Consider the following 14,225-nt stretch of genomic DNA (forward strand, 5'->3'; position numbering starts at 1 on the left):
GCCTTCTATGACCACCACTTTAAGATATCAAAATTTTCACTATCTGTTTCATTAAAATTAAAAGAAGTCATAAAATAATTCTCAAGTTCGTATATGAAACTTGAGAATTCTCATGGGCATTTAAGATGTGTTTCATAAATATTAGTTTATGTTGATGATCGTGGTCCAGCTAGAAGAGGGGTTGAATAGTCGATCACTCCAATTCCTTCCTTCCTACAAGATGTTAGTGCATAGCGGAAATAATAAAAGCAATAAGAAAAAAATGCAAACTCTAACACATTTTTTTAATGTGGTTCAGAGATAAAGTTCCTACTTCACGATGTGTTCTTGAGGTGGACGATCCCTAAATCCGTCAATGAATTAGTCCCCTATAATCTCCTGTTAACTCAACCCTCCTTGTAGGTGGAAAACCTCACCATAATCTCGATCAAGAGTACTTAGATCATGAGAGCTTGGAGACTCTAATTAAGAGTTAATCACTTCTAATTTCATCACCCAAGCCAACCACCCTGAGTTCCATTATATAGAACTTGAGAGGAAACACACAAGTTGTATTTCCACTAACAATCGACTATCAACTTCATCAGTCGACTGGCCTCTATGGAAATTCAACTATTACAATCCAACGGCTTGATACCAGTCGAGTGATCACTGTACTAGTCGACTACTCTACATCGGTTGAGCGAGCAGAGCCCTTTGTTCACTCCCACCAATCTACTAGTAAAGTCACCAATTGATTGGTAAATCCTATACCTAGGGTTTTACCCTAAGTATAATCTCTCATGCACTCATCCTTATCCGCACAACCTCGACCTTGTCTTCTAGCCTCCTCCATCAACCTTGCATCCCTCAAATGATTCCTCATCCTTCACGTCTTGCCTTCTAGCCTCCTCCATCAACCTTACGTCCCTCAAATGGTTTCCCATCCTTCACGTCTTGCCTTCAAGAGCTTCCTTCGGCCTTATCCTTTATTGTTGGGTATTTTATTGTCAAGAGCCTCCTCACCTCTGGGATTTCACTTTGCCAAGAGCTCCTTACTCTGGAATTTCAACCTTGCCAAGAGCTCCCCGCTCTGGAACTTCATCCTTCCTAAGTCACACTTAGACTTGTGGGTGCAATCCACCTAGGTGTGATCGGTTATGGTCATAGTTTTGATGTGTGTGTCAAAGAGTTTAAGTTAGACTTTCATATTCTTTTGATATGTGTTTGAGTCATGTAGGAATTGGTGAAATACATGAGAAAAATCTCATCCTATAGCTCGGGTCCTTGAGATCAGTGAAAGATGGTGCATTCGATAGATCGTCAGACAAGGAGCAACGGAGTGAAGCCAAAGGAAGCAGACTTCAAGACAACGTAAAGGATAACACAGAGAGGAGTCGCGGGTTCAAATGAATCTGAGGGACGAAGGCCGAGAAAGAAGGCTTCAAGGGCAACTCCAGAGAGGATGAGTATAAGTGAATGTAAGGGATCAGTCGACTAGCATTGAGACCAATGGACTGGTTAAAATTCATGAGAGCATAGAATGATTTTGTGTCCGATGGTTGTAAAGTCCAATCGACTGGTACTAGCACCAGTCAATTGGTATAAAGCTGTTGGTAGCCATTAGCAGAATCCTCGATTCTAGGAAGTACCGTTGGCTATGTCCAACGGCTACACTAGTTGATTGGCGCATGGACTAGTCGACTAGCATAGTAAATAACTCTTTCTACTCTATTAAAAGGGTCTTTGTAGGGATGAAGGAGCTTACTGATCTTATTGAAAAACTTCTAAGTCATTCCTCAAGCTTTCAAACATTTCTCTTCCTCCTAAACCTAAGTTTCATCATATAAAGAGGAAGAGAGTTTTGTGAGAGGTTATACTCCATCGGGAAGAAGTAACTCTAGTTAGAGATTATCGGGGACTAATCCACCGACAGATTGAGGGTTTACCCACCTCAAGGTCAAGTCATTGAATAGGAGCAAGCAATCTCCGAACCACGTAAAAGGAAACATGTTAGAGTTTGCATTTCCTTTCTTAGCTTCTTAGTATTTGTATTTCCACTATGCACTAATCATCTTATAGAAAGAAAGCTCAATTTAGGGTAATGAGTTATTCAACCCTCCTTCTAGTCGACCATACGATCTCCAACAAGTGGTATCAGAGTGAGATTGCCCTTTAATGGACTAATCGCCAAAAAGAGCAATATCATCAATATGACCGGTTTAAGCATCCATCCACCCAAATTCGAAAGAGACTTCTCTTGGCAAAAAAAGAGAATGGAAGTATTCTTTGATATTGATTTCGATATTATGCTAATAATGGAAAATGGTTTTGAGATACCTAGAGATGAAAACAACATAATAATTAACAAAATAAGATGGAGCAAGAAGCAAAGAGAAAAGCATTTAGCAAACTCAAAGGCAATGCATCATTTACTAAATGTGATTCCCCAACAAGAAGTGACTAGGATTGGAAACTACACAAGTGTCAAAGAATTGTGGGAAAGCTAGTGGAACTTCATGAAGGGACATCGGAAGTGAAATTAGAAAGAAGAGACCTTCTCCGAACTCAACTCAATAATATCAAACTTGAAAGAGGAGAAAAGATATTTTCACTTCATGCTAAAATTAAAGAAATATTAAGTGGACTAACAAGTATAGGTGAGAAACTCTCCAACCGTGACATAATGATGAAAGGGATCAATGCTTTCCCAAGTACCACAACTTGGAGTTCAATTGTAGGCTCATTCTACATTTCCAAGGATCTAGAGAAGAGCTCTCTAGATGAATTCTTCTCAACCATGGAACTTCATGAGACTCGAATTGAAGGGTTAGATAGAGAAGCTTATAGATCAAGAGGAGTAGCCCTTATGACAAATAAGGAAAAGGGTAAGAAGAAGAAGTCTTCATCCCCACCATCCTCTGAATCCAAAGAATCAAGTCCCTCAATGGATAGCGATTAAGAGGCGCATATGGTAAGAAAAATGAGAAGAGCATTTAATAATTTTTCAACTAACAAATCTCATGTTAGGAAAAGTTCAAGAAGCAAGAGTAGAACTAGGAGGACCATTTGCTACAATTGCCAAGAAGAAGAACACATGAGGGATTAATGTCCTCTATTAAAGAAGAAAGAAGAAAAAAAGAAGGAAGAAAAGAAGAAGACCAAAGAAAAGGAGAAGAAGACCCAAAATCTAAAGGCAACTTAGGATGATCCCTTCTCATCGGAAGAAGAAGAAGAACATCACCACTTCTCCCATTTTGCCTTAATGGGAGTTGATGACTTAGCCTCCACCTCATCTGAAAGCTAAGAAGAAGGGAGCTCAAGTGAAGGGGGAGGTCAAACATCGGATTTGAACTTCTTGGTAAGTGAGGTATACAATCTACCCACCAAACTTTAGTCAAGATTATTACAAGTACAAATAAAGATTTGTTTAAAGCAAAAAGAAAGAATAAGTCCTTGAAAAATGATATTATTTGTTTAGAAGAAAAATTAGAATTGATGTCCTCTAAGGTGCAAAATTCCTCTAGTATGCATGCTTCTTCTTCTAGTTTAAATGATTCATGTTTAGAAGAAGAAAATAAGGGATTAAGGGAAAAGGTAGAATATCTTACAAAAGCCCTTAAAAAATTTACTATTGGCTCTAAGATCCTAATTATGATATTGGAAGCCAAAGGGCTAGTTTTAACAAAAGGGGATTACGTTATGAGGAATCTAACAATGATAAACCTTACCATTGTCTAATTGCTAGGGGTAATCCAAGACAAAGACTATAGATAGAAAATAGATTCTTGAGAAATATTTAGTTAACCCAATTAGAAATAACTTTTATTGGATGTCAAAATCAATCCTCAAGGGTTAGAGGATTTAGGGTTTAGTCAACTATAAATGTTATAATTCAAATTTTTAAAAAATTGTTGACTTAAGACCTAAGGGGGGGGAAACTAAGATCATTACCTTCATTTTATCTCACAATGATTTACTTTTTATTTATAGACATGAATGTAAGATGATAGAATGATATTTCTAATTCACTTATACTTATGACATTTTGATGAGTTATGAATTGTATCAAATTTTAGTGATCATTGACCAACTATAGGAAAAGTAAATATTTAATTAATGGATATCTTACCCATAGAACATAGTTGGACATTTTAAAGATTTTAAAAATAATTCTATGTTTTATTTACTGTGATATAGTTATTTTTGAAACATATGAATTTAAAACTATGTTTCAAATTGATACAAATTGAATAATTTCAAAGGTTTTTGAGTTTTTGTCAAAACTTCAAAAATTTAATGACTTTTCATGAAAATATATTTTTCCTTGTTAGAGGACATTAAAAGAAATATGTTTTCAAAATGTCATGATTTTTTAAATTTTCTAGAATTTTTATGTATTTCTGAAGTTGGCTTCGGAAATTAGAAATTTCCAACTGACCATGTACCAGTCGGCTGCGTCAGAGGGCAATCGACTGGTGGCTGTATTTTCAACATTTTGATTATTAATTCAATAATTCATTTTTGGTTAAATTTTCGTCAAAATTAACACCATGGTATGTATGATTGTTGGTAGCAATCTTTTTTATAGTGTCAAAGGGGGAGAAATAGAAAGGTTTAAGTTAGAAACTTTTATTTCTCCATATTTGTATAAGAAACTTAAAAAAAAATTGATAGAGCATATGTTAAGGGGGAGCTTAGATTTTTTGCTTCATGTTTATACTATGCTTGTAATTTCCAAGTTATTATTTATGCCTAACTTAAACATATGCCACACATCAAAAGGGGGGAGATTGCGAGTGCAATTGACCTAGGTTTGATCGGGTACGACATGGTTTTGATGTATGTATCCAAGAGTTTAAGTTAGACTTTATATTATTTTAATATATGTTTGAGTCATGTAGGACTTGGTGAAACACATGAACAAAATCTCATCCTATGGCTCAAGTCGTTGAGATCGATGAAGTTTGGTGCATTTAAGGGATCGCTAGACAAGGAGCAACAGAATAGAGCTAAGGGAATCAGACTTCAAGGCAACTTAAAGGATGGCACAGAGAGGAGCTACGGGCTCAAGTGCATCTGAGGATGAAGGCTGAGGAAGAAAACTTCAAGGGCAACTCCGGAGAGGATGAGTATAAGTGAATGTAAGGAATTAGTTGACTGGTCCAAATTCATGAGAGCATAGAATGATTCTATGCCCAACGGTTGTGAAGATCAATCAACTGGTACTGGTACCGGTCGATTGGTATAATGTCATTGGCAGAATCTCAGATTCTGTGAAATATCGTTGGCTGTGTCCAACGACTACACCAGTCGACTAGTGTCTGGATCAGTCGACTGGTGCAGGAAATGAGTTGATTTGTGATCAAATCTTTCCACTTTATTTAAAGGAGCTTTGTAGGGATAAAGGAACTTACTAATCTTGTTGAAAAACTCCTAAGTCATCCCTCAAGCTTTCAAGCCTTTCTGTTCCTCCTAAATCTAAGTTTCTTCTTATAAAGAGGAAGAGAGCTTTGTGAGAAGTTGTATTCCACTGAGAAGGAGTAAGTTCTAGTCAAAGATTGTCGGGGACTAATCTATTAACAGATTGAGGGTTCGTCCACCTCAAGGACAACCCATGGAGTAGGAGCTAGCAATCTCTGAACTACATAAAAGGAAACATGTTAGAGTTTGCATTTCCTTTCTTAGCTTCTTAGTATTTATATTTCCACTATGCGCTAATCATCTTGTAAAAAGAAAGTTCAATTTGGGGGTAACAAGCTATTCAACCCCCCTTCTAGCCGACCATACGATCCCCAACAAGAATTACATTGCCAAGACTACATACTTAGATTACACCTCCAAGCTTTCACACTTGGACTTTGCCTTTGTCAAGGTCAGACTTGGACTTTACCTTGTTATACCTGCATCATACACACGTATAAGCACATATCAAATACAATAATAACCTAACTTATACCTTTGCCCAAATATCAAAACCTAGGGTCATTGTTGGAGCAATCTAAGTGTCCTAGGTTTGATGTTTGGGCAAAGGTTTAAATTAGATTTATTATTATATTTGATATGCATTGTGAGTGTGCAGGATACAGGTACAACAAGGAAAGTCCAAATGTGATCTTGACAAAGGAGAAAAGTTCAAGAGGAGTCTTGGCGGTGTAAGTCCAAGTATGTAGTCTTGGAACGCAAGTCCAAGTGTGACTTAGGCAAAGGTTGAAGTTCTGAAGGCGTGGCCTCTTAGGAAAGAAAGACCTAACAACAATGATAAGGTCAAAGGAAGCTCTTAAAGGCAAGACGTGAAGGATGAGGAAGCATCCAAGGGGTGTAAGGCTGATGGAGGAGGCTAGAAGGCTAAGTCTAGGTTGGTCAGGTAAGGACAAGTGTTGAGTGCATGTACTCGGGGTTAAAATCCTAGGTTTAGAGTTTTACTATACCAGTTACTATAGTAGTTACTATAGCAGTCAACTGATGTTTTCATCAATCGATTGGTAGTGAACAGAATTCCTCTGTTCACTCAACCCATGTGGAGCAGTCGACTGATACTTTCATCAGTCAACTGGTATTGAGTCGTTAGCCTGTAATGGTCGAATTCCACTTAGGACCAGTCAATTAGTGCCAGAAAAACAACTTGGTGTTTTCCTCCCGAGCTCTATTTAATAGAGCTCGGGATGTTTGGGTAAAGTTAACAAAATTAGTGATGCTTAACCGTAATTAGAGTCTCCAAGTGCTCAAGTGATCTAGCATGCTTGTACGAGGTTGTGGGGAGGTCCCCCCCCCCCCCCACAAGGAGCTACGCGACCTAACCGAAAGTTTTTTGTGGAATCATCCACCAAGGGATCGAGATTATCCACCTTACGGACAACCATGGTGTAGGAGTTTTATCTCCGAACCACGTAAATGAGTGTGTCTTTGTGGTTTGCTTGTCCTCATTCTTCTTGTTTTAGTTTAGTTTTCTATTTGTTAGTTTATTTTGTATTCCACTGTGCACTAACATTATAAGAAGCAAATGATTTGGATGAGATGCTATTCACCCCCCCTCTAGCAAATGTCAAGGTTCCAACAAGTGGTATCAGAGCAAGGTGAGCTCTTGTTGGATTAATCACCAAGGGAGTGAGTGCTAGAGGAAGATGAAGTCTGAGGGACCTCTTAGATAGGGCATCCAGATCCCACCTCCATATGTGCGCAAAGACTTCAGCTATTGGAAGTCACACTTGGAGATGTGGTTCTAAATGGATTAGAACCATTGTATGACATTGGAGGAGCCATTCAAGACTCCAACCAACAAGAACGAAAAACGCCTTCGGCCTCGATATTGGACCGAGGAGCAAAGGGAGTAATCGGAGGTAGGGGTGAGCATTCGGTTAATTCGGTTAATTTGATATTAATTTTGTATAAATTCTTTTTATTATTATTTTAAACAAATTTAGTGAATTCGGTGTTAACTAAAATAACTAATTCAGTTAATTCAGTTTTAGTAAAACTTTGATTTGATTCGGTTAGCCAACACTAAATTGATTTTTGGTTAATTCGGTTAATTTATGTACCGAATTAACCGAATGTTCACCCCAAATCGGAGGTGGATAAAGAGGTAACTAGAATTTTAATTAATTTATTACCTCCTAATATGGTATTAAATGTAGGTGAGTATAAGAGTGCTCATGAGCTTTGGAACAAGGTGATTGTGCTCCATGAAGATACTATACAATTCCAAGGAGTGGAGGAGCCTAATGAGAAGGCTCATTGGTCCAAGAGGAGAAGGACCAATTGGTTGTTGACACATGTTCAATATCCGAGGAGGAGAAGAAAGATGAGGAGGTATCATCCACATTTTCAAGGGAGGAAGAAGTGGAACCGTCCATATCTTCATGTGAAGAGGAAGAAGAGCAATCCAAGGAAGATGAGATCTTGGAAGTTCAACCCTCCACCTCACCTACCAAGAAGAACACAAAGGACCACATCAAATGTTTTGAGTGTAGTAAGATGAGGCACTACAAGAGTAGGTATTCTTCACTCAAAAAGGTAAAGGAGGTAACCCCTAAACCCGGTAAAGTTACTTTAAGAACTAACGTGGGTTGTAGGGATGGAGTCAAGGAGAAGAAGAACATTAGGTGTTTCACATGTGGTAAGTGGGGGCACTACCATATGAAGTGTCCAAGGAGAGGAGAGCTCAAGAAATTGGCACACTTGAAGAAATGAAAAAAAGAAGAGGAGCTCAAGTCAAATAGGAGCTTCAAAGGTAAAAGGGAAGGTAATTCCTATTTTAAAGTTTAATCTAAGTTCAAATTCCTTCATGCTTGTTAGGAATATTGAAAATTATGTATCCATGTGTAATTATGGATTTAGGTATAACGATAGGAATAGGGTTAGCATGGTAGATAACCCTAAGAAATCATACACTAAGGGTTAACCTAATAAGACCCAAACCACTTTGCCTAAGGAAAATAAAGTGGGTTAAAACCTAAGCATTAATCCCAAGAAAATGAGACATATGCCTAGGAAGATAAGTAGGTATAGGATTATCCAAGGTGGGCATGTTGACTTTAGGGTTAGAAACCTAGAATTAGAAAATCAAGCCTTGAAGGTAAGACTTGAAGAAATGGAGAAATTCCTAGATAAGTTTATTATTGGACCTTGAGGACTTGACATGTGTTTAGGTGATCAAAAATCCAAAAAATATCAAATTGGGTCTCTCCCATGCCAAGAGGAGGTCAAGTGCTAGGGTAGCACATGAAAATAGTAAGGGAGAAGTGACAAAGGGCAAGGGAGAATCATTCAAGGTCCATAATAAGAAATATGCAAGGATTGTATATGATTATGAAAAGGATGAGGTGCTCAAGGTTAAGAAAAAGAAGTCTACTAAGGTACATCATGTGGATGTAGCCATGGTAGATGAGTCACATAGGAAGGTGACTAATGTTAAGAGTACTAAGGTTATGAAGAGCCTCTGGGACCTATGGTAGATGGGTTATTCAATGTGCCAAGTGATTTGGAGACGAACTTGAATCTCAAATCCAAGAAATTAGCACAATTAGGTTGAGTTTCATGCATAAAAATATGAATTGGGTTCATATTCCATGAAAATTAGTTTTTGATGTATAGAAGTCATATAAACTAATGCTAGGAATGCATTATAGTTTAGTATGGGCAGATACATCAAGAGGAAATCAAAACTAGGACTTTAGGTCAACGTTCAAATAAATCATTTAGCTAGTTTTTGATTTTATATCAATCTTGGGGTCCATGATCAATATATTTTTATATATATTTTTTCTAAGTAGATATTGGTAAAATAGACCTCTCCACAAAATTTAGAAATTTTTGGAGGTGTATAGAATTTCTGGTGCATTTCTAAAGTTAAGTCAGACATGTTGATTTTGGCTGAAATAGTGTATCAGTCGACTAATATTTTTACCAGTTCACTGGTATCACTGTTCACATACACAAAATGTCTATGTAACATTATTTTGAAGAGGGCAGTCAACTGGAGTTAATGACAGTCGACTGATACAATCTGAAAATATATTTTAGCAATAGAAAATAACCAAAAGGATAGTGAACATGTATATAATCTTATGAGGGATTAATACATGATGTTTATGGTCATTAATGGTCAAAGAGTCCAATAATTAGGATATTATTGGAGTTATTTTTAATGTATGATAAAAGGGGAGAAGTGTTGGGTTTAAGTGGGAAATTTACACATCCTTGCAAGAAAACCTAGCTCAAGGGGGAGCTTAGGTGAAGGGGGAGCAATTGCTCACTTGTTGGCAAAGGTGGAGAAGTTTAACTTTACGGAAAATCCTAGCTTAAGGGGGAGCTTAGGTGAAGGGGGAGCCTAGGGTTAGGTTGCATGTTTATGCATGAGTAGATATGCATGCTTATTTACATTTTTATTGTATTTATGTTTTCCTTACTTAAATGGGTTGTCAAATATCAAAAAAGGAGAGATTGTTGGAGCAATCTAGGTGCCCTAGGTTTGATGTTTGGGCAAAGTTTTAAGTTAGATTTATTATTATATTTAATATGCATTATGCGTGTACAAGGTATAAGTACAACAAGGAAAATCCAAGCGTGATCTTGGCAAAGGAGAAAAGTCCAAGAGGAGTCTTGGCGGTGTAAGTCTAAGTATGTAGTCTTGGAACGTAAGTCCAAGTGTGACTTGGCAAAGGTTGAAGTCCTAGAGGCACGGCCTCTTAGCAAAGGAAGACTTGACAACAATGACAAGGCCAAAGGAAGCTCCTAAAGGTAAGACGTGAAGGATGAGGAAGCATCCGAGGGACGCAAAGCTGATAGAGGAGGATAGAAGTCTAGGTCTAGGTTGGTCGGGCAAAGACGAGTGCTGAGTGAATGTACTCGAGGGTTAAAATCCTAGGTTTAGGGGTTTACTGTAATAATATTATAACAGTTACTGTAGCAGTCAATTGATGTTTTCATTAGTCGACTGGTAGTGAACATAACGCCTCTGTTCGCTTAACTCATGTGGAGCAGTCGATTGATACTTTCATCAGTCAACTGGTATTGAGTCGTTGACTTGTAACAGTCGAATTCCACTTAGGACCAGTCGACTGGTGGAGGGAAAATAGCTTGGTGTTTTCCTCCTAAGCTCTATTTAATAGAGCTCAAGGTGCTTGGGTAAAGTTGACGAAATTAATGGTGCTTAACCCTAATTAGAGTCTCCAAGTGCTCAAGTGATCAAGTGTGCATGTACGATGTTGTGGCGAGGTTTTTCCACCCACAAGGAGCTACACGAGCTAGCCGAAAGTTTTTCGGGGAATCCACCGATGGATCAGGATCGTCCACCTTATGGACAGCCGTGGAGTAAGAGCTTTATCTCCGATCCACGTAAACGAGCATGTCTTTGTGGTTTGCTTGTCTTCATTCTTCTTGTTTAAATTTAGTTTTCTATTTGTTTGTGTGTTTTGTATTCCGCTGTGCACTAATATTATAGGAAGCAAACAATTTGGGTGAGACGCTATTCCCCCCCCCCCCCCCTCCTCTAGCGAACGTCAAGATCCTAACAAGGGTCACACCCATTGCTCTAACAATCTCCCTCTTTTTGATGTTTGATAACCTATTTAAGTTAAGGAAATAAATAAGAAATAAGATGCAACAAGAATATGCAATTTACTCATGCATGTATCATGAAACCTAATCTTTGGCTCCCCCTTCACCTAAGCTTCCTCTTGAGCTAGGATTTCTTGCAAATCTACTTAAACCTAAACTTCTCTTCCTTTTTCATATATCAAAAAGAGCTCCAAATATCCCAATTATTAAACTCTTTTAACCTCTAATGACCATAATTATCACGTATTAATTCTTCATATGATTACACATATGTATATCATCTTTTTGGACATTTTCTATTGCTGAACAATAGTTTCAGACTGTATCAGTCGATTGCCCTATGCCCAGTTGACAGCTCTCATCAAATGTTTGATGAACACTGCTACAAGTTGACTGATTTTTGATGCAATCGACTGACACCCTATTTTAACCCAAAATACATTTCTGAATCCAATTTCAAAAATGCAGTAAAAATTCTACAAACCTTAAAAAATTCTTAAATTTTATAGAGAGGTTTGTTTTACCCTTGTTTACTTGGAGAAAATATATTTAAAAATATATCTATCATGGATCCCAAGATTGACATAAAATCTAAAACTATCTAACTGTTTCAATTAAACCTTGACCTAGAGTTCTAGTTTTGGCGTCCTCCTGATGTACCCACCCATACTAGACCATAATGCATCCCTAACATTAGTTTATATGACACCTATATATCTAAAACTAATTTTCATGCAATATGAATCTCATTTCATATTTTCATACATGAAACTCATCCCAAATGTTCCAACCAACTCGATTAGAGACTCAAGTCCATCTTTAAACCTTGTGGCACATTTCATGACACATCTCAAATTTCAAGTAAGGTCCACTTAAGATCCATTGATCATGGGTCCCAAATTAACTTTTTGAGCTCTTAACCCTTGCTCCCTTCCTAGGTGACTCATCTATTATGTTTAGACCATCGAAATGTACCTTAGAAGACTTTTTTTATCTTCTTAACCTTGGACACCTCATCCTTGCCATAATCATATACAACCCTTGCATATTTTTTCTCATTAGCCTTTGATGACTCTCTCATGCCTTTGGTTACTCCTCCCTTGTCATTATCATGTGTCACCCTAGTATATAATCTCTTTTTGACCTTGGAGGGACTAGATTGATATCCCAAATATGATATATTATTGTTGGGTCTTTAGCTACCCAACACTTTATCTAACCCTATAGATCCAATCTTGAATCTTTCTAGGGTTTTCTCTATGTCCTCAAGCCTTGACTTCAAGATTTGATTTTCTAAGTCTAGGTTTCTAACTCTAGAATCAATATGTCCATCATGAACATTCCTAAATCTATTCATCTTACTAGGCATGTGTCTCCCCTTCTTAGGATTAATGCCTAGATTTTCCACCACCTTCATCTCCTTAGGCATAGTGGGTTGGTTTTTGTTAGGTATAACCATAGAATTTGATTTTCTAAGGTTATCAATCATGTTAACTATTTCCTATCATTATATCTAAATTCATAATTATGTATGGATAAATAATGAAAAGTATTTCTAGCATGTATAAACCTAAAACTTGATTTAACATTGGAGTTAGGGATTACTGATGTGCGTAGGTTATATACACTTTTATGTATGTCTTGACACATATCTACTTGTATTTCATTAGCATAATCTATGTTTATTACACCCTATTTCATTGTAATGTCATACTTCCATTATATTTTATTCGGAGATCTGTTTTTTGCTTGTTTTGATTGATAGGATGCTATTTGGAGCGAAAATAGAACAAAAATACACACGGGAGCAACTCCAGAAGAAATCAAGCTTGGACCGTGTATGCCACACAGTCGTGTGGCCATTACATGCTTTGTCCATGCCAAATGGCACGGCCATGCCAATACCAGATGTGAAGAAAGGCCACGACCGTATGACCCACACGGCCGTGCCATTATCCCTGTGGCCAAGCAGCATACGACCGTTCCAACTTTCCAGAGGCAAGGAAAACCACGACCATGTGAATCCACACAGCCGTGTGGCCTCGGCAGAGAAGAAGAATGCCACGGCTGTATGAACCACACGACCGCGTGATGAAGAACACGGGTCGTGCCACGCCAAAACAGAGCTGTGCTGAATTCTGGGCAGATTGCAGACTGATCGTAAAACGACCATAACTTTGTGCTCGGTTGGAGTTTTTGGATGATCTTTATACCAAAACGTAGCATACTTCAAGATCTACAACTTTTCTTCAGGTCCAACAGAGAGAGAAAGACTTTTCTGCCCGTGCTAAATGGCACGGCCGTGCCTCCCAATCGCGGGTTCAACTGGACCTCCGCCCATACTGCAGACCAAACTTTGAACCGCCATAACTTTCGTCTCGGTTGGAGCCAGGGCTCAATCAAAGTATCAGATTGAAGATAATTTCAAGAGCTACAACTTTGGTTCAGGGTGAATCACAAGAAAATCTGGTTTAATGGGTTAAAAACCTGATTTACCGGACCCTATTTTCCTGGTTTTCCTGGACAGTTTGGAGGAGGTATATAAGAGTCAAGATCTCCATTATTTGACTCATCTTGGATCTTGGATCTAGGACTTCATCCCTCTCCTTGGGGGAAGGGTTCTCCCCTTAGGGGGAAACCCTAGAGCTCCATTCTCCTCCATCCCTTGGCGATCTATTCATCTCCGGAGTAAGGAGGTATCCCCAAGACATCGGAATCATCGGCAAGCATCTCTTCTTCCCCTTCTTCTCAAATCTAGGGTTGTAAGTATGATTTTATTTATGTTTTAGAGTTTTTATTCCTTAGGAATGGAGTAGATCTCTAGATCTAGGATATAGGAAGTATTTGTGATATGATGGTGATGTAAAACTATGTAGATTTGCCATGTTTTCTATTCAATGACTTGTTGATGCCTTGTTCATGTTTGATGTAATGTGTGTGTGAATCTTGTTTATATATTTTGCATGTTTTATCAAATAGTTGTGTAGAATTGTTAATCCCGTAGAGGGAATACCCTAGATCAATTATCCGAGGGACGTACGTGACAGACATGCTCGTGTAAGGACGATTTAAGGTATCACCTTGAAAGGAGAAGAAAATCTCCACAAGGAAGTAGGGGATCACCATTTCTATTTCTATGTTATTATGTGTTAGTATGTTTCTATGTTGATTATTCGAGGGACACA

This window comes from Zingiber officinale, chromosome 1B (assembly GCF_018446385.1).
Source record: "Zingiber officinale cultivar Zhangliang chromosome 1B, Zo_v1.1, whole genome shotgun sequence".
NCBI lineage: Eukaryota > Viridiplantae > Streptophyta > Magnoliopsida > Zingiberales > Zingiberaceae > Zingiber > Zingiber officinale.